The sequence below is a fragment of the Thalia democratica genome, chromosome 4 (genome assembly GCF_965202585.1).
Source record: "Thalia democratica chromosome 4, ktThaDemo2.hap1.1, whole genome shotgun sequence".
Classification (NCBI taxonomy): Eukaryota; Metazoa; Chordata; class Thaliacea; order Salpida; family Salpidae; genus Thalia; species Thalia democratica.
In genome coordinates, this window is record NC_139168.1 from 5,303,990 (window position 1) to 5,325,400 (window position 21,411).

Below are 21,411 nucleotides of genomic sequence, written 5' to 3' on the forward strand. Positions count from 1 at the left end.
TAGTTAAAATATTTGTTTAGCATTAGCTATTCTTTTGACTTTACAATATATTGTACAAATTTTAAAACACCAGTTCTTCTAATCTTATAAAACACTTAAACTACCTTGTTTTTATATTTTTTAAAATGACTTTTTAATTTGATAATAAACAGGGTTGTTTACAATCTTAAAATTAAAATATAAAATCCTGATTTACAATTAAGTCAAAAATAAACTAAAGTTATATAAACCCTGTAAGAATCTTAAATTATAGTTTTTTAAATAACATATATATATATATATATATATATATTGTTTATTGAACGACAAAAAACACTTAAAAAATTTGGTCCAAGGACCTGGTGCACGAAAAAACCTCTCGGTTATCGCGTCATACACCAGAACAGTTCAACGTCATGTCCAGGACTATATTAAAATTAAAGAAAATTTGATAACACATAAAAAATTAATCAAAAAAAGATTTATGTACAATTTTCTATTATAATTTATGTAAAACACATTTAAACTAGCATTATATCACTGTCGAATTTGAACCAAGGAACTAAATGGATTTTAGGGACTATAAATTGCTATTAATGCTTAATTGAAATATTAACTGACTTTACAAGTTGTAAAGCATAATATAACTACTTACTTTATATAAACGTTTAATGCATCTTAATATACTCATAACTTAATCATTAACTTATTTAAATTTTAACTATGCATTAGAGTTTTCCAAAGTTAGAGATATAGTCCCAATGGGGTCAATAACTAGAAAACGACAAGTTGGTAAATAAACCAGTAAAGAGTTCATAAGGGGACACATTTCTTTTTAAATTTATAAAAATTATTGCTAAAGATAATTAAAAAATACTTATGAACACCTACAGTAGACTTTTACATTTACAAAATAAACTTTACATAATGCTTTTTTCCCAATAAAAATCAAATCAGATCCGAATTTTGGCATAAAAACAGGATCCACTAGAATACTATTAAACTAAACAGTTTTTTAATATTAAATATCAATTGTTTCTTACACAAAAATGGATCACAGAAATATTAACATAAAGATATTAATTTTTTTTATTATAATCTTTATTTTTTTTAAATTTCAGTATGTACAAGTACTTTGCTATCTATATTTCAAGCAACGTTAAGAAAGTTAAAACGTCAATAAGATTTTTTTTAGTTTTATACTAAATCTGAAAAATTGAAATAGTGTAGAAGTCCTTATTTAAATACTTTACTTTCTAAAATAATTACTTTATATTAGTAAATATTATAAAGATTTGTAAGATACTTATAAATAAATTAGATTTAAATATTCTCTTAAAAACATGTCAAGTTACTATCGTTTCAATTATTCCATAAACTCAAAAACTTGTTTTTACTTAAAAAACAAAAGTTTAAATCATATAAAAATTTGTTTTAAAGGTTTTAAACTTTTTGTCTAGATAACAAAAGAAATTCTTTTTTAAAACTTATTCAAGTAGTCAATAGTTATAAAGTTTTTATTAAATCTTAATATTATAGCTATAAAAATAGTTTTGGGATATGTAAAAGTTTTTTTTGTATTCAAAAAACCTTTATTTTAAAGTTATAAGGTCTTCTTACTTATTATTCACAACTGAATCTATTATAACTATAGATCAAGGTTTCCCAAAATGGGCCATGACAAATATTCAGGGGATCACGAGAAGCAAAGGGGTTAGAGGGGGGACATAAGCAGTAAAGGAGCCACAGGGGGGCCATGAGGCCATAACTTAAAACTTTCACTAGATATTCTTGAGTTTCAGATGAAGAGCAAAAAAAAAAGGTTATATGTGTAGTTTATGAGTAATCTTGTTGAAGGGGGTTTGCTTTTTCAATTTCTTTAAAGGGGGCCATTTGCAAAAAAGTTTGGGAAACCCTGCTAAAGATCATAAAGTAGTTGATGTTTTTTTAAAATTAAAACTAAATTACTGAAATAAAAGTATACTGGGAGAGTTATAATTTAATTTTATCATTTGATATAAGTAGAAGTTTAAAAACTATAAAGTAACAAGAGTTAAATTTATTTTGAACACTCATGTAAAATACCACAGTTATGTATCAAAAAATTAATTAAAACTGAACTAACTTATTTCAATATAACTATACATTTAGCTGATCACAACTCAAATTCATAGTATTAACAATAAACTCAAGTTATTAAAAACATGATTTTAATTATCACCAAAAATAGCCATAATTTATTAATGTTCAAAACTTCCATTCAGTCATATTTAAAATTAAAAAAAAGTAGGATAAAGTAGTAAACAAAAAAGTTGAACTAATAAACATTTTACTGGTAAAAAAAATGTTTAAAAAGTTATTATACTATTATTAAACATTTTTAACTAAAGAGTTTAATTTTGAATTTTCAAGGTTTTGAATAAGGTGCACCCTCACTATTAAAATTTTATATTATAATATTAGTTAAAAAGATTATTTAGTAAGAAATTTTTATAGTTATATTGAAAATAACTATGTTTTAGTCAGTTTTTTTTTTACATCACGATACAACCTTAACAATTAATATTGTTTGGTTTTTAATACCTGATGGTACTTTATAACTGTTACTTTTCATATTTTACAAAACTGTACTTTAAGGTATAAAAATATAGAATCTACAAAGTAGTACCTAACAAATAATAATTTTTTATACTTAATTTAAAAAAAATCATTTAATATTATAATTTTCTGAGCATAGAGGACAAAAAAAACTTAGTTAACATTTTTATTACAAGTCTTACTTTGAACAGTAAAATTAGTTTTAGCACAAGTCACAATAAATTATAATAACAACATTTACTATAAACACATTAGAGTTAATATATAATACTACATCTGTTATTTTTAGTGATGTACCGGACTCACTATCCGGGTCCGGGTCCGGCCGGATATTGCCATTTTTGTCTGATATCCGGATCCGGCCGGACTCTAATTTGAAAAAAAAGTCCGGATCCGGTTCCGGCCGGATTCTGATTTGAAAAAAAAGTCCGGATCCGATTCCGGCCGGATCCTAACAAATATCCGGCCGGACCCGGATCTAGTTAGTAAAAAAGAGCATACTGAAAAGTATTTTTTCAAAAACAGTGTAAATTAATAACAGTCATTTTCGTCAGTTAAAATTAAGCACCTACCGTGATTTTCTAATTTTGTACACGTGATTAATTTACAATTGTTTGCATTTAAACTATAAATAAACATTTCATGAAATGAAACTCTTTACATATGTTGTAAAATTGAAAACTTTGGAACGAATACTTGCATTATTTATTGTTTAAAGTTGAGCTCAGAGAATATTTAGAGTTAAAACGGTTGAATGTACGAGCCAATGAGAATCATACTACGAAATGTTTCAAACTAAATACTGATGCAACGAAACATCAGAACATGAGAGGCAGTTTATATGTAAGCAGTTAGTTAGTTTAGTGTGTAGCTTGAAGCAACAAAATATCTTGAACGTTTTTGTGAATGCTTATTGTAAGTAGTGTTTTGTTTTAAAAGTGAATATTTCAACAGGTGTTTAATTGTTTAAATATTTAAGCCAGGTTTATAGTTTAATAGTTTATCAAAAATTTTACAGTTACTTGTTTACTAAAAGTTTTATTTAATTTTTAGATTTTTGTTTTAAGTCTTTTGATATAGATTTAAATAGCTTCCAGTTTTTAAAGTGTTACCAAAGTAATTAATAATTTGCTATCTGCTAGTATTTCTTGTTGTGGTTTATATAAAAGATTCATCACTCAAAACTGTCGTGTCTGATTATAGAAAGTAGTCTCAGTTAGAATTTAGTATTTGTTAGATATTAATTAAATAATTTAGGATTTATTATGATGGGTAGTACTAATAAGTTAAGTGTACCACAATCAGTCCACAACTTTACTACCAAGTTGTCAACCTTTGCTAGCTGTTCTACTGATTATTAGATTTAAGTTTTTTTTTTCAGTATCTTAAAAACCTCATTCTGACTCAGGCTTGTTTATTTTCACTCTAGCTAGTTGTATTGACTTAAACAGTGGCAACCCTGCTATTTTTAAAGTTTTTGAAAATTTTAGAAAATCTTGGACTGCCTCAGGCTAGTTTAGTTTTTATAAAAACTCAGGCTAGTTTTCTTTTAGATTTTGAATGAGTTTGAGCTGATCCAGTTTTCAATATTTTGTAATTTTCTAGTGTATTTTGTTCAAGAACTTGATTTCAGATTTTTAAATGTAAATAACACCTAAATTTGTAAACTTCTTGGCTAGCTGTTCTACTTATTATTAGATTAAAGTTCTTTTTTTTCAGCTTTTAAAAACCTCATTCTGACTCAGGCTAGTTTATTCTAGTGATGTACCGGACTCACTATCCGGGTCCGGGTCCGGCCGGATATTGCCATTTTTGTCTGATATCCGGATCCGGCCGGATTCTAATTTGAAAAAAAAGTCCGGATCCGGTTCCGGCCGGACTCTAATTTGAAAAAAAAGTCCGGATCCGGTTCCGGCCGGATTCTAGTTTGAAAAAAAAGTCCGGATCCGGTTCCGGCCGGATTCTAATTTGAAAAAAAAGTCCGGATCCGGGTCCGGCCGGACCCAAAATTGTGGGTCCGGTACATCACTAGTTATTTTAGATATTAACAAAAAAAACTTGACATATTTAAGTATTGTGTATTTTTATTATAACTTGAAACTGTTGGACGATTAAAAAATAAAACTGATTACTCAACTGAAAGGTGTCACATTGTTCATTGAATATTTCTTGATTATATTACTAGCTTTAGTTTTCTATAATAATGTCAAATATAACTTTTCTCAGTTTTATATTTATTTACAACATATAAAACACTTTAAAATAAACATATAGGAAGTTGTTTAAGAATGGCTATTTAACATGTAATCCTGGAACTTAACTTTGTTGAAAAAACATGGAAAAAACTGAAATTTTGAAGAAAATTACTTAAAAATCTAAAAAAATAAGAGCCTTGAACGTTTTTTACATTTAAAATATTTAAATTTAGACTTACAGAAAATATCAATTATGTACAGTATTTTTGGATTTTTAAGAGTTAATTCATTATTATTAAATGTCCAACAAACAGCTGTCAAAAAGTTTATTTAACATACAGAAAAAACTAAGTTAAACTAAAAAAAAAAAATTTAAAAACAAATTTAAACTAAATTTATATTTATACTAAAAAATATTCAAGAAAACTTGTATATTTAAAGACCTGAAACAAAATTCTGAATTAACAGTGGCTACCCTATTAACTGTAACTTGAAATGTTTTAACAATTATATATTGATATTGTATTTCATTTTTACTTATGACCTACAAAATAAAAAATCCAACTATACTCTTAGTAAATTATTAAATAAATTTTTATTGAACTAATCACAAAATAAAATACTATCTAGGGTAGGGTTTCCCTAACTCTTTTTTAAATGGCCCCCTTTAAAGAAAAAAAAAAATCTATCGCACCCCTAGTTTCAAAATTACTCAAAAATTACCGTAATAAACACCTATAACTTTTTTTTTTTGCTTATCATCAGCAACTCAAGAATATTTAGTGTAAGTTTCAAATTATGACTTTATGCCCCCTTTGCCCCTTTGCTGCTAATGGCCCCCAAGCGGGTCACTTTGCCCACTTTGAGAAACCCTGATTTAGGGTTAGGGAAGAAAAAGTATAATGTCAAAATATTAGTGATTTATGATTTAAGTAGTTTTTAGAAAAGTTGTTAAAGTTCCATTTATTTAAATTTAAAAATATTTTCATTTAACTTAACAAATCATATATACTATGTCTCTAAAACAGGACTTCCCAAAGTCCATAATCCTGTCTATTTTTCTGTTAGGGGGTATTAGTATATGACCAGGAAGAGAAAAAAAAAAGATAACTAACCAATTAAAGGACGGTATTTAGCAAAGAGAAACTATTATTTTGATACTTCAGTGAGGGGGGCGAGTTTAAAATTCAGTTTGGAAACCCTGTTATAAATCAACCTCAAAATGTTAACACTCAGTAGTTTAAATGTGTGCTATGAAAATTTATAATATCTTAGTAAAAGTTAAAACACATAAAAGTCTATGTTAAGTCTTTTAAAAGTCCTTGGTGATCTCCATGATTTATATTTTCTAAGATCTTTAAAATTTAAAGCAATACTTCACAAAACTATAATACTAAAGGTTTTTATTATCTTGAGCAATGAAACATTACTAAAATTTTTTGAATTGATTTTATTATTTTGAAAGTTTTAAGTTGAGATACTTTTATTTAAACTGATGTTTTTGCTCTATTTATAAAACTTTTGTAAGTAGACAAAATATATTTTGTATGGACTTTATGTTAATAAATTTGTTTTTACTCCTTATTTATCTCATATATCTATTTATAAGTTTTACCAATAAATTTTAAAACTAAAAACTTTTTATTTTGTTGAGCCTAAGATAAAAAAACATAGAATATTTAGTCTTAACTTTAATCTAGATAAAAATATTATAACTATAAAATGTCTCAAGTGATAGTTTTTATTCTTTTAAGCATTGTCTAAAATCAACATTAATCTATTAACAAATTTATGTTTGTTTAATTAAATCTTCAATTAGTAAGATGTGTATCAAATACACAACACAAGTTTAAATACAGTGTGTTCCTAAAAATGGCTTTGCAATACTTTATAAGTTTTACCTGACAATATAACTGTAAAATTAAAGCTTTTTTTAATGAAATATCAATTACAAACTTAAGAAAATTAAATTACAAGTATATTATTAAATACAGGAAAGTAATACCAAGTTCTTGGATTTTTGAAGAAAGAATTACCAAGTTGTAAAGGTTAGTGATTGTAGTTAATTTGTTATGTAAATCTCTCTTAAATGTAGTTATAATGTTTTCTGACAATATAAATTGCATTGTTAAAAATTGAAAAACCTAGTGAAGGTCTACTGTATTTTAAGCAAAGCTTCTAAACTTATAAAAACTGGAAAAGTTGGTAGTCTTGTAGTTTAAAAACATTCATATTTTACTAGTAACATTTTGCTTTATTAGTTTTGTAAACTATTCAAAAAAACACAGCAAAAGTTGATAACTATAATATGTAAATTTTAGCAATCACTTTTATTTTTAATAAGTTTGAAAAACACATGAAATTAGTATTCAAAACTGTAAAAGGCACCTTCAAGACTAAAATCATGATACTTGATGGTATTTAAAATATATAATAAACTGTTCACAATTTGTTTCAAATTTTGTTCAGTAGTTTAAAGGATGATACTGACAGTGGCATTACACTTTTAATTTTTCTCGACACATATTTTAATAAACTACTTAATGAAAGCAAATAGTGAATTTAATTTTATGCCTATTTTTCAAAGTAAAAATATCAGTACCTTGTCATTAATATACTTGATTTAAGTTTTGTATAAAAACACTCAGTAGCATCTTAGAGTAGTAGGTTTTTCTCTAAATTTTTAAAAGCAGTGTTGTTTTAGAGTTTTTTTTATAATAGATTAAATGAATAAATACAGTGGCTTATATTTTAGAAATGTCTTCCTGGTTTTTATAAGTGCAGGTTTGTTTTTTGTTTAGAGAATTGATTTTTACTAAAACAAAGCATTTAGAAACTAAAATATACTACTTTGTTCCTTTAAGTGTTTTATATTAACTAAAACATTGAATAATATATGTTTTTATTGTCTAATGCTAATAAAATATAGGATTCATTATTCTACATGTTTTAGATTTTTACATTATTTTTTGCAAAAATCACAAATTTTAGATTTTTTAGGTTATTTTTAGACAAAATTTAAAATTCCAGTTTTTTTAGTTTAAATGGTCACACTGTGTATAACAGCTTTAATTGCAATGATTACACAATTGCATTGTTTGTGTTTCTATTTATTTATTAAGTTAAAAAAATTTGTAGTTTCTTGTGTAGCAATTAAAACTTAAAAAAGTGTCTGCTAAAATATGTGCAACCAGGTTGTTTTTTATAGATATTTTTGTTTGCATAAGCCATAAACAACTTGTATAGCAGGTAATTGAATACATTTCTTTTACATAACCTTTAATGACCTTTAGAAAAGCATGTACTTTCAAAGACAAAAATTATAGTTATGTTTTTTCTACACAAAATACTGAATGCCTCAACATATATATCTTAAAATATTCTCAAACATCATGGATTTATTAAGCAGCTTAACTTTGAATTAGAAAGCCTCTTGTAAAACAACAATGTATTTAAACTTACATATATGCTCCATATTAAAAGTCAAAACTTTTATTTTTAATCGTAATTTTCTACTTTGGAACTTCAAAGTTTGTTTATATTGCATCCAGTTAGTTTACACTGTTTTGTTGTAGGGGGATACCCAAAGATGCATCTATTACTAGCTGCAGTAGTACTGTTCTAGATAATGATTAAATGTTTTTTTTTACTAACTTTCAGATTTACTAAACCAAGTACTCATTGCTGTATGTTTGAATGAGGTGTTAAATGGTTGAAATTTTTTAATTTTTGGTTAAAAAAGTTTATTGATGATTTAATTGTTAATATTATCTTGCTGTAGTGCTGTTTTTCTCATTTATATAAGTATGTTTATAAACTAAAACTAGAAAAAAAAATCACAAAACAGTGTCACTGCAGCCAGGACTTATCGAAACAAAAATTTTGTGTTTACCTGTATAGTTTAAAGTTTTAGCTACAGAGCTGTGTAAACTGATCTCATGTGTTTATAGTTTGATTATTTAAATTAAATATATATGTCATTCTGTTTTCATAAACAATAAGTAAAAAAAGTCTACTCAGCCATAATTTAAAAATAATTATATTTGATATATATACATGTTTTACTATTTCTTGCATAATACAAATATTTAAAAAATGTTTTAAATTGCTGTGGTACAGCATTTATATTTAAGCTAAAAATTTTAAATAATAAATGGTCATAGTCTTTTTATTTTTAAATGTCTAAAAATTTAAGTATACTGAACGTGTTCTTTTTCTTATACAGAATCAAAGTTTGACAATCAATTTAGTTTTTACTAGAATTTTGTTATAACCACAAATAATGTTTTATTTGATACTTTAAGCGTAATAGTTTTGCGTTTACTTGTAGATATTTACAAACAAAAAAAGATAGGTTTTCACTCAAATGACATTTGGTGTAAAAATGATTTTATTGCTTAAAAGGTTGCCTTCATCTTTTCTTTTAATCAGCACGTTAATTATTTTTAAAGTTGAAAAAAATTTAATTATCTTTACATGCAATTTACTAACATGTTTTTCTTACTTATAGAGCTCAGATAAGTGACTAAATTTAAAAAATCATTACTTAAACGAAACAACTACAAACAGTCTTGTTTAAAGTAATTATTATTAGATTTTAAATCAAAACATATTGAAAACAGACCGATCATGAGCAACATCAACAGCAAGGCGAAACAAGTTGTGACTGATGCGGATGGAACGGAAGATAATGTAGTGATGAAGCGGGAGGGTGTGATGAAAAAACATGGTAGGAATAGAAATTGCAATACATCGATGGAACAACAGGATAAGTCTGATTGTGGGGCAGGTAGCTCAAATAACAATGATGGAAATGGCTCAACAGGTGGTAACACGTTACCAAACGATGACGAGTTAGTTTTTTGATAAGATGTTGATTTGCTAGTTAGAGCTTATATTAGTCGAATAAAAAGACTAAACTAGTTAAAACTATTTGTAAAATTTATTATCCTGATAGTTAAAAATAAAAAAGAAATGATTGAAATACTTTTAAAACCCATCTTTTGACTTATACAAACCTCTATTATAGTGACAAACGATTTGAGAAAATACTACTAACAAGTTTTTAAGGCTTTAAAACTTTATAACAAAATGATGTATTGTTGCTTTAAAGTTGTTTTTATTAAACCTTACAAAAAAATACATATTTTTATTCAAAATGATTAATAATTGTTACAATGACTGTTTATATTCAGTTTAAAGTTGAAAAATTATTGACGATGGAATTTTCAGCGTATTTTTTTGTAAACTATATTGTAAACATGGCTGTTTAAGTCAACTCGATATTTATAACCTACAACATTCCTAACTTTTTTTTGAAACTTCCAAGGTGCTATTCACTTTACCAAAAAAAAAATAAATCTTGTATTTGACTAATTTATAATTTTATTATTTTTTCATATAGTCAATTTAATTAGACTTAGTCTTTGTCAAATATTACAAAAACGTTTGTAATTATTTATTATTACTCATGTAATAGTTTCCTAACCTTAACATTAAATAATTTTTAGATAACCTAATAGTGTTAACATTTTGCTAATATATTTGTTTAGCTTAATTGCAATTATTTAAACATTTAACCTCAGCTAAAACTTTTTTAGAACTTACTGATGCAAACGCACTTTTAATCGTAACCCATGGTCAAATGTCTAAACATAAACTTGGCGTTTGATAAACTTATGTAATTTCAAATGTCTGTCAAAAAGTTGAAAATTGCCCCCTCATAATCCCTTTACTATTTCGTAGTACTATAGTATTACTTTAAAACTTTTTCTGCTCATGTATGTTGAATAATTTTAAAATACTAGGTCTACTGCTTTCTATTTCTGTTACTAATCAACGCTTTTTTTTTTCTTTTTCTTTTACTTAAATACAACTTATATCATGAATCACCTATGACTAAACAACAGTTATTAAATTTTATTCTAATAATTTGTTAAAAAATGAGTTAAAACAAAAATGTTTGGATGTATCAATATGTTACGGACTGGTACTTTATACTTTGTACTTCCTACATCCTATTCTAATATTATATACTGTTAATTTTATTATTTAATTGATTATTTTTAAGCTTTTAAATGATTGACACACCGTAAATCCCTCCTATAAACTACTCCGAATTATAGCTTGCTTTTAATTTTATGTAAGAAGAATTTTTTCAATGTTTAATTATAACTAATAAATCATTTAGTTTAAACGTTTATGTAATTTTGAATCACGCAGTGAAATAGTTACATGTGGGAAAAAATAAGTTGTCGAGTATGATCTAAAACAAGTTGTTAATAGGTTATATAAACCGGGTAACAGAAACGTAAGGATAGAAAAGTAATGTTTGTCACAAAAATTATATCTAATGAGATGTACGTTAACAAATATTTATATCCAGTTTATTAAAACAGTTTTGTTCTAAACGTTTTGATTTTAGTTGTTAGAATTTTTGTGTTAAAGCTCGTTTATATACAAAATAATATAAACAACTATCTTAAATCTTCCCTTTTGCACAACCTTATTTACTATTGAATAATATGTTAAAGTTTATAAATAAAAAACTAAGTACCCTTTTCAGACCTTTATTACAAAATCAAAAACAAAATCAAGTTTTTAGTAAATTTGTTAGTTTTTAAACTACGCAAACCAATAAATTGCAAGAAGAAAGGCTTGATGAAGGGTTGATGTTGATATAAAATAGGGGTGGGCAACGTACGGCCCGCGGGCCGGATCCGGCCCGCAGACTGAAAATGACCGGCCCCTGACCATTTTTTAAACTTTAATGGGATCTGGCCCGTAAATAAAATAACCGACCTGCGAGCAAAGTGGCAGGCCCGCGAAGAGTCAATATTACAAACTTTTCATAAAACAATACTTTTACAAAACAAAACTGTAAGATTTTGACTTTAAAAACATGATAAAAAATGACTTTATAGTTTAAAGTGTACTAAAAAATACACCAATTTGTCCTAATATTTTGTGTTAGAATATCATTTTGGCAAATTACCCAAAGCAAAGTGTTTTTTTTAAGTACGATATTTATCAATTACAATGTCAGTTCTATTTATAGAAATTATTTAAACAATGACACTTCTCAATCTACATTTTAAGTTGTCAGACTTGAAAAAGTTTTGTAAATTTGAATGATTCAAAAAAGTTATCAACTGTATCCATAAAATTAGAATCCGGCCGGATCCAAAAATTTTTTTTGAATTAAAATTCGACCGGATCCAGATCTCGACTTAAAGTTAGTATCCAGTCGGATTCGGATCTAAAAAGCCATATTTCGGCTGGATCCAGATACTGGATAATGGATAATGGATCCGGTAAATTACTAATTGGAAATGCTTTCGCCCGCAAAAGACTTAATTTTTCTTGATCCGGCCCGTTGATTGAAAAACGTTGCCCACCCCTAATATATAACAAGTTTTTTCTTGTTTTTGTCAAACCACAAATGTTTATTGTTTTTAATAAAATACCAATGCGTTCTAATGTTAATTTAAATATTACGCATCTTATGTTAATAATTTAATCACAGGCTTGAAAACATGGAAAGTATGATGGAAGAATGTAAAGTGATTGCGAAATACATGCACATGGCCACAGAAACTAAAAGAGAAAATTTCAAGTTACAAACTGAATTGTTAAAAAGAAATGAAGAGGTATTTGACCAAGTATTTATTAAAGTTTTTATTGATTGAGTTTACTATGTTCTTATCTATTTCTGTCTTAATTTTTTCGAATTAAATTTTAACTAAATTATGTTTTGTAGATAGCATACATATCTACCAATATACAGTATAAACTACAGTATATATGTGTATTATTTTATTTATGTTAATATAAATACAACTAAGTTAAGAGTTCTGTAAAGTTAAAGCGTTAGTATGTTATTTATTTACATACTTCGTATCAGTTTAACTTTTTCATTAGAATGGTCAAATCAATATGTCACATAATATGCAAACACACATTTTCGTCTGTACTAAATTTAATAAATTCTAAAATATAAAAAGGGTTAGTTTTTTTTTACTTCATTGTTAAGTCAAGTAGCATGAAATTTACAGAAGTCAAACAAAAAGCTGAAAGTTTATATATCATGTCTAAAGAGAACCCATCATAGATGTTTTAAAAATATGATAAACTTATAATGTGTTTTTTAACTACTTCTTCATTAATTTACAGTTGAAAGAGTTGAAAATTGACAACGATGGTCTCAAAGAAGAAGTTGGGCAACTCAAAGCAATAAACTCACAACTAGAGAGCGACAAAGAGGTGAAGCTAAACACTGCAAGGAACCGGATGAAGGAAATTTACTCGGACGCAGAAAAAGCAAACATCACTTTGCGTAAAAATCAAGACGATGTAATGATTCAGCTGGAGAATAAGGGCAACGAAATACTTTCTCTGAAGAATAAGCTTTATCTCGCTGAAATAGAGATTCAAAATACAAATTATTATTAGTTAGTTTAGAAACTGTTACAATTTATAGAAAACTGAAAATTAAACTTATAAGGCTTTGAAACATTCCTATTTTTAGCTAGTTGATTTCTATCAACTATTTTTAAAACTTTTATTTATTTATTATTATGATGTTAAATGAATTTATTTTTTTTTAAATACCTTGTTTTGCTTATATCGTTAATGTTATGTGTTCCTTATACAACATATCATTCACAAGAAATAAAGTTTTGTTATTGTACTATATTAAACATTTTAATTTAAACTAAATTATTTTAATTTTTTTGAATATTGCAAAATATTTATGGTACATTGTTTAAAAATTATAACTTTTTACCATTTTTTCAGTAAATCATTATTAACAACAAGCAACGAGAGATTGTGGAGAGGGGTCAAGTTTGAAGATGTTTGTTTTTAATATAAATTAATAATTGAAAGTCATTAAAAATGAATACTTGTTTAACAACTGTTCAATTTCTTTGTTAGCATAGCAATAATAATAAATGCTAATATGATTAATAATTTAAACATTATAGAAAATATGTTTGCAAAAATTCTAAATATTTCTAAAAGTATAATTTAAACTAAGAAGGTAGAAAAGTAATTTATTTATACAGTTTTAACAAAGTATGCAGTAGTATTTTTTCATTTTATGTTTTTTAAACAACTTATTTTATAATTAAAAACCCTGCAGGGAGAATTAGCAAGAAGCTCACACTATCCACAGGGCAGCGGTAGAAATTACGATAAAATTAAGGGTAAGTTATATAATACAATGTATATACTTATTTAAAAATATTTATAAAAAATTATAAAAAACATACAAAAAATATTTTGTTTATAGAAAGGTTGTGGAACGGAACTCTAGGAAGGAACCCCCTGGTAAAAGATCAAAGCTCTGGTCACGAACCTGCAAGAATGATCCACATTGGTTGGTACAGTTTTAATTTTTACATTTGTTTTTTCTAATTTTCAATTACTGTATTTTTAATTCTCGTACAAACAAAAACTTTCAGCCTTTTAACTAAATAAATTTCACGTTTGTAATTTAATGTTTTTACAAAAGGCGGAAACTCGCATCTATCTCGTCTTGTTAATGGGGAGATTGTCCGTGATAACATTGGAAAAATAGTTGAAAGAGTAAAGAGACAAAAATTAGGTTTGTTCTAAACAGACTTAGAGTAATAATATAAAATATTCATCAGCAAAATAGTCATGAAATAACAAAGTTAAAAAAAAAATCACTTTACCTTGAATGCTTTTAAATACATCTAAATTTTCTGTTTTTAGTATTAAAAATAGAAAATCACAATGATAATTTTTTTTTAACAGAGGCTCAATTCAATAATACGGCCAGCAGAGGATCAGGTGAACAGATGTTGAGTGAAAGCAATGACGTCACAATGAAGTCGGACGATAGTGTTGACGTCATAATGCCAGAGCCAGTCACCGCACGTTTGATCTCCGACCGCTGCTCCGGCGATCCAACAGTTTCAACACCAAAAAGGAAGAGAAAGACTTTGGTTTGTACTTTTTTAGTTTTTAGTTGATTTATAAACGAGGAAGAGCTTCTAAGTAAATTTAGAACTTCTTGCTGACTCCTTAAAAAAATTAATTTTTTTACTTATGCTTCATATCAATAAGTTGTAAAGACATTGAACCGGTCGGAATAAACTTTTTGTGAAGTTTTAAAAAAGCTCTTTTTGGTAATAACTAAACATAGTTGTCTTTTCAAAGTATATATAACACAATGTGTTTATTGCTTTTTTGACACACTTAAATAATAACAAAACACTTTTTTGTTAATTATCTAAGAATTGGGACACGATAATTGATATAAGTATCAACAAATAACACATATGATTTACGGTACTCATATCCGAAAGTATAGTTAAATTACTTTCAACAAAGTACATTTTAAGTAAATATTTAATTATATTGCCGCTTTACTAAACGCAAACTGTCATAAACATCTGTATTAAAAATAAATATTTTCGTTACGAAGTTATTTTAAAAAGAAAAATTTAAACTTCTGTAAAATTTTTTTTATTAACAGATGAATAAAATTGGATCATTGATCAGCAAAAAAGACAAACAATAAAGAAGTCAAACCAGTGCAAAATCTTTTTTCTTGTTTTTATACAACTTTTATATACAAATTGACACATATATTCCTTTCTTATATAGTTAATGAAAACAATTATTTAATCATTTCAGTTTATTTGTACTTGCATGCTATTTTTTCAAACTTAAACAGTGGTGAAAATAAATATCAATAAAAATTATAATAAAACGTTGACTTTGTTTCAAAGTGGTTTTTATTACATAGGTTTATGTTAATTACACAAACCTATGTGAACCCCCAATATACGTAGTTACCTAAGTTTTTTTGTCTGAAAAAACATGCTTATGACGTAGTTTTAGTTATTTTAGAAGAAAAACCCCATAAAAAAACTTTGTAACTACAAAATTAGCCCATTTTGTAAAAGAAAATTTTACTCCAAAAAATTGCCGATCAAATTGTTTTAAGAAACCATTTTATAATAATTTTACAATTCATTAATTTTTGCTAAATGAACAACTTTCGTAATTATAAAACTTTATAAAGTTTATAAAAATTGTTGTTTGAATAAGTAATTGACTTACATATCGTTGAATATGATTTACTATAGTTAAAAGAAATTTAATTAGCAGTTTAGTACTTTGCTTTTATTCTCTGATGTACAAAATTTTCGTAACACATATAAGCTTCAAAATATTAGGCAAAATTTTAACAAAGTCATATTTAAAGGACTTTGGTTTATATTTTAATAATTTTACTAATAAATAAAAAAAGAAAGGACAACTTAATAAGATTTTGCATTCTGCTTTACTGGTATTATCAAACTTACGAAGTTTAAACATATTTACCTACCTGTAGGAATTTCAGTCAGTAATGTAATTTTTTTCAGTCTATTTTTAAAAATTGCTATAGAAAATGCTCTTTTCATTGAACAAAAAGGTTTGCCGCACTGAAAAAAAAAATTAGCCGAAGCTTACACAAAAAGCTCTATTTATTTTACTAATATTACCTTATAAAAATTAAATAAGTTGCTATAAAAACACCAAGTATTTTAAACTGCTACAGCAAATACTACCTTGATTAGTTAAATCGTACTTTATAGTTTTTTATCATTAATAAAAACTACAACAAAGGACCAATGTTTGTATTAAAACTAAATTATTAATACTTAAGAACTTGATTAAATATTATTAACTGGGTGTAGGATGACAACTGTGTTTTAGTAAATTTACTTTCAGATATAAACATTTGTTTTGTGCAAGTTTTGTGTTTCCTTAATAGTTTTAAATTTAAATTAAAATGTTTTTTTATGTATTATATATCAAAAGATAAATAAATTACCTCTCATATTAACTTTATTGTATTCAAGCATCTATAATTCTATAGCATCGTATTTGAACGTTTAGTTAACCAATAGTTGTCGGCAAAAATTCTTGGAAGACTTTAAATTATGGACAAATAAAAGTAAATACATCCAAAGGAGATACAATTTCAAGGGACGTACTTACAAAAACATCAAAATAAAAAATTAACAAAACATTGTAATTTAAATTTAAAGAATAATATAAACATAAAATAATCAAATCTTCGATAGTTTAGTCATAGCGTTTTACTTCATGAAGTCAATAGGATTAAATAGACAACTATTTGCCTGAACAAAACGTTAAAACTTTTCAAAAAGTTTTATTTTGGTGTTGTGTTGGTTGTTTACCAAAAACATCTGAAACTAATTTTAATTAAGTTTTAGTAACAAGCTTATAGCCTTTAAGATTGTGTTTGTGAAAAAAAAACTGACAACAAACTTGCACAATAATATCCAATGAAACACTAGTATAATTATATTAGACAAAATTATGCGGTATTTTAAAACTAGAGTTTGAAGTTTTATTTTAAATCATACAGTTATTAAAGTTAAACTATACTTCTAACAACGTGTTAAAAGTAAATTTTTGTGAAGCTTTTATTTATAATATATATCAACTTGAATTTTTATTATTTTACTGTGGTCTACCATACTTATTTTTTCTAAATTTTTTATTAAGTTTTTAGTTCTAGTAGTGTTTTATATTTTTTTCTTACAGTTAAGTAATAACCTTTAAGTAAGTTAACCGTAAAATCATGTCATTACTTCTTACAGTGGGAAAAAGTTGCAACTTTTTTTCCAGCATCAGTACTGATAAGTTACGTTATTTCTTGTTAAAATCAAAAAATTAAGAAAATTCAAAAAGTAATTTTTCGAAATTGTTCAAAACGTTTTATAGTTAGTTATGAAAGACAATAAGGATATTTGAGTTATACGTAAATTTTGTTTCAGAGTAAACATCATATCAGATATAAATGTCTCATTAATAAAAATGTAAAAAAACAACTCAAAGCATTTATTTAGCTTCCGGTGTTCAATAAGTGACATAAACAGAAAACTTAGTTGAAAACTAATTCACGAAATTTCATTACGTTTAAAGAAAAATATAAAATGAAAGTAGAAACGAGTTATACTAAAAACAAAACTTCTTTAAACAGTTTTAAGTTTCATATTTTAAGCTATAGTAAAATAGTTACAAAAAAATTTAATTTTAGTTTATTTTAAGGATCATGTTTATGTGTAATGTTTAAATCTACTTATTCACAGATCGTTGTATAATTTTATTTTTGTAAAATACAGTTTTGAAAATTTTTGTTTTCACAACTTTATTATGCTTTAATGTTGTTCTCCAACAAAATTTTTACTAATTGGTAAACTTTCTGCAGTCAAAAAACTTGAAACAGAACTTTAACAAAAAATTTGTAAACTAGAAACTTTTTTTGCTTAAAAATGTGCTTTCAGTAGATTTAATATCCACAAAAAAACTTAAGCTGAGTTCAAGTTTTATTTTGTTTTGCAAACAAGCTTTTAAAACGTCATCATTAAAACATTTTTGTTCGAATAGCTACTTAGACTCTTTTCAGCCTAACTTTTTATATTATCTAGGAATATCGAAGTAAGTGCACTTTGATGATGCTATGTTATAAGCATCTTACAACTACAACACGCTAAAGGCTTATAGTCTGTAAAGTCAGACAAATTTAAACAGTCTTACGTTTTTGACCTATCATCTAAACTTAAAAAAACGTGCAAATAAAAATAAATATAAATTACATAAGACTAAACATGTTATTAAAAGCGTAATTTATTTCATGAGATTAAAAGAAACAAACAAAACTTGTAAAAACAACAATATATTTTAAAATTACTTGCTCAACTATAGAATACTACTTAAGCAAACTCCGTCTACCTCAACATTTTTTATCTAAGGGTTTATCCCTGTTGGTCTTGCCATTACCACATTTGTCTAGACCAGGTTTTCCCAAACTTTTTTGCAAGTGGTCCCCTTTAAAGAAATTAAAAAAGTTACTTCAATAAGGTGATTATTACTATACAAAACACCGAAAGCCTTTTTTTTTGCTCTTCATCTGCAACTCAAGAATATCTAGTGTAAATTTCAAAGTATGACCTCATGGCCCCCCTATGGCTCCTTTACGGCTAGTACCCCCCCTCTTCCCCCTTTGCTCTTACCCCTTTGCTGCTCTTGGCCCCCTGAGTATCTGTCATGGCCCCAAGGAAACCCTGGTCTAGACTGTAACATAATTTAAAATAAATTCATCTTGATTTCTCCTTGTAGCTGTTCTTCTTGATTATAAGACAATCTTCCTCGTCGTGCTGGCAGGACCACATGATTTCAACCCATGCGCCTCTAGTGTACAAGTTTTCCCAACACTTGGTGTTGATGCTAGTTCATCCCAACTGAAGAACGTGAGCCAGCTTCTGTTAAACTGACCCGGGTTTTATTTTCAACTTGGCCACCGAAAAATCATGAGCTACCTTAAATATTTTTCGGTTGTCTTTACCAGCTTTGTCTCGCATAACAAATTTTTACAGAAAATCGACTTTGCTTTGGTTTCTATCCGTAGTTTTCAACACTACTAAAAGATGGCCGCTTGTTTCTCCAGAATTAAGCTCTAAATATGTTTAGTAAGCATACAATTTTTTTTTCTTGAAATCTATTTGTACTGCTTTGCGCACAAGAGGCTCTAATATGATCTTTGCTTTTTACAAAAGTACTCACTTTGGTAATAATTAACTCGATAGTTGAGCAAACATAGTTTATAGTTTCTTTGCCGGCAGCTCAAACGTGACCACTCCGAGAGTTCAAAGAACCGTATGGTTGTCTAGCTTTTACGGAGTTTTCACACTTTTGGATAATTTGCTCCGTAGGGCCACCAATGTTTTATGAGAAGCGAAGCGCAGAAAGTCAATGAACACTAAAAGAGTTGTTTTGATTTTATAAACAGTTCTGATTGTTTTGATTTTTAACACTTAACGCCATGTTACGTTATTTCTCGAACCTATTAAGCAAAAAAATGCCAATAAAAAAAAACGAATACTGTCAGAATGAATTTATTATTTATGGGCTTTCAAAAGCTGTTCGAGTTTTGAGCTTTGTTATCAGCAGAAATTAATTGTTTATGTTAGTCTGCTTATGAGTGAAAATGTAAACTTTATTAATTTTTACTTATTGATAAAAAGTACTTGCAGTGTTTTCATTTTAACTTGTGAACCTAAAGTCGATATTTAACAGTTTGAAAACATTATTTGTAATTTATTAAATTAAAACGCTTTTATTCCTTTTGTTTCAAACTTTTCAATTATAAAACAACTAATACATATACTAAATTGTAAATTGTTTTTTATAATACTTCAAAACAATTTCTTATTCTTTTTAACGAAACGGGTCAGTTTTGCACCGGATAAATTTAATGATTTAAATTGTACTCTAAAAAAATCTTATATAACTTTATTTAAAATAGTTAAGCTTTCAACAAAGAAATAATGAACATTTTAATTTAAAAATATAAAGAGTCTGAAATGTTGTTTAAATAAGCCTAGATAATATTAGTGAAAAAGTGATTCTTATGCTTTTCTGTCACCTACTCTACTTCTCTTTTAAAACTTCAACTTTTAAAAGAAATTATATGAAATGTTTTTAGTGAAGCTTCTTAGTATCATTTTAACTTTCAAAATTACTTAATTCCTTAACTTTAAAACGATAGATAAATATTTCTAAAACAAATTTAAAATTTTATATTATTTTTTTTTAATAGACGAAATTCTTAAATCTAAAGATTTTTATTAAAACGGTTTTCTACTTAAGTAAAAGAAAATTAACTACATTTTTTATTAGCTTTTTTTAAACTTGATTATGTATAGTTTATTGAATGAAAAAAAAGACGCACAAAATATTTTGTCCTAGGATTTGGTGCAAGAAGAACCTTTCGGTTATCGAGTCACACACCACGGATACCTTTTAATGTCTTGTCCAGAACAAATATTTATTGTTATTTTAAGTTTTTTAACTATTTTAATTTTACTCTAAACTAAGTTCAGTTTTTTTCCTTATTTAATTTGTATATATTATTTAAGTTCTAAAATATCCGGTTTCGCTATTTATCCGTATGTCCAGTTTCTGGGCGAATCTGTAAGTACCAATACAAACAATAATATGAAGCAAAACTTGATCAAAACAAATGAACTTTAAAAGTATTGTGTTTATATTGGTTTTAAAGATAAGATACTTGTATTTTTTAACAAGGCAGTTTTGAACAATCTTAAATAATCTTTTTGTATTCTAGATAACTTATATGTAAGATATATTCATTTTAATAAGACTTTCAAATGAATTTTTCTTTAATATGATTGAAGTAATAATACTTTTTTGTTTGACAAGATATAGGCAACAAAAACTTACATTGTTAGCTTAAACTATCTTTAAGTACTACTCTTAACACAAATCACATAAGTGCATTAATACTACAGTACTTAAAGAAATTGCTATGCGAGTTGCTTAATTATTTAAAATATTGTATAAAAAGATCATCATCTAAGAACTATCTGTTGTAAAAAACTAACTTGTAGTTTATCTGTAAAAAAAAACTGGAAAAACTATTAACTTTTACCAATAATTTTTTTTTTTCATTTACAAGGGGTATCTTATAAACCAAATCTTGTATACATCATAAACTCTGACAATATTTGAGATTTAAAACAAATGAAGTCATAAATAAAATTTTACAACTAAATGTATTAGCTTTGAT

General features: G+C 26.3%; 1 long non-coding RNA gene across 1 annotated transcript; it reads left to right on the forward strand.

Annotated features, from left to right (window-relative positions):
* Positions 1-14,609: 14,609 nt before the first annotated feature.
* Positions 14,610-15,384, forward strand: LOC145833736 (uncharacterized). Its single transcript, XR_014369761.1, has 2 exons — positions 14,610-14,743; positions 15,277-15,384. It is a non-coding gene; the product is annotated as an uncharacterized LOC145833736 (long non-coding RNA).
* The last annotated feature ends 6,027 nt before the right edge of the window (positions 15,385-21,411 follow it).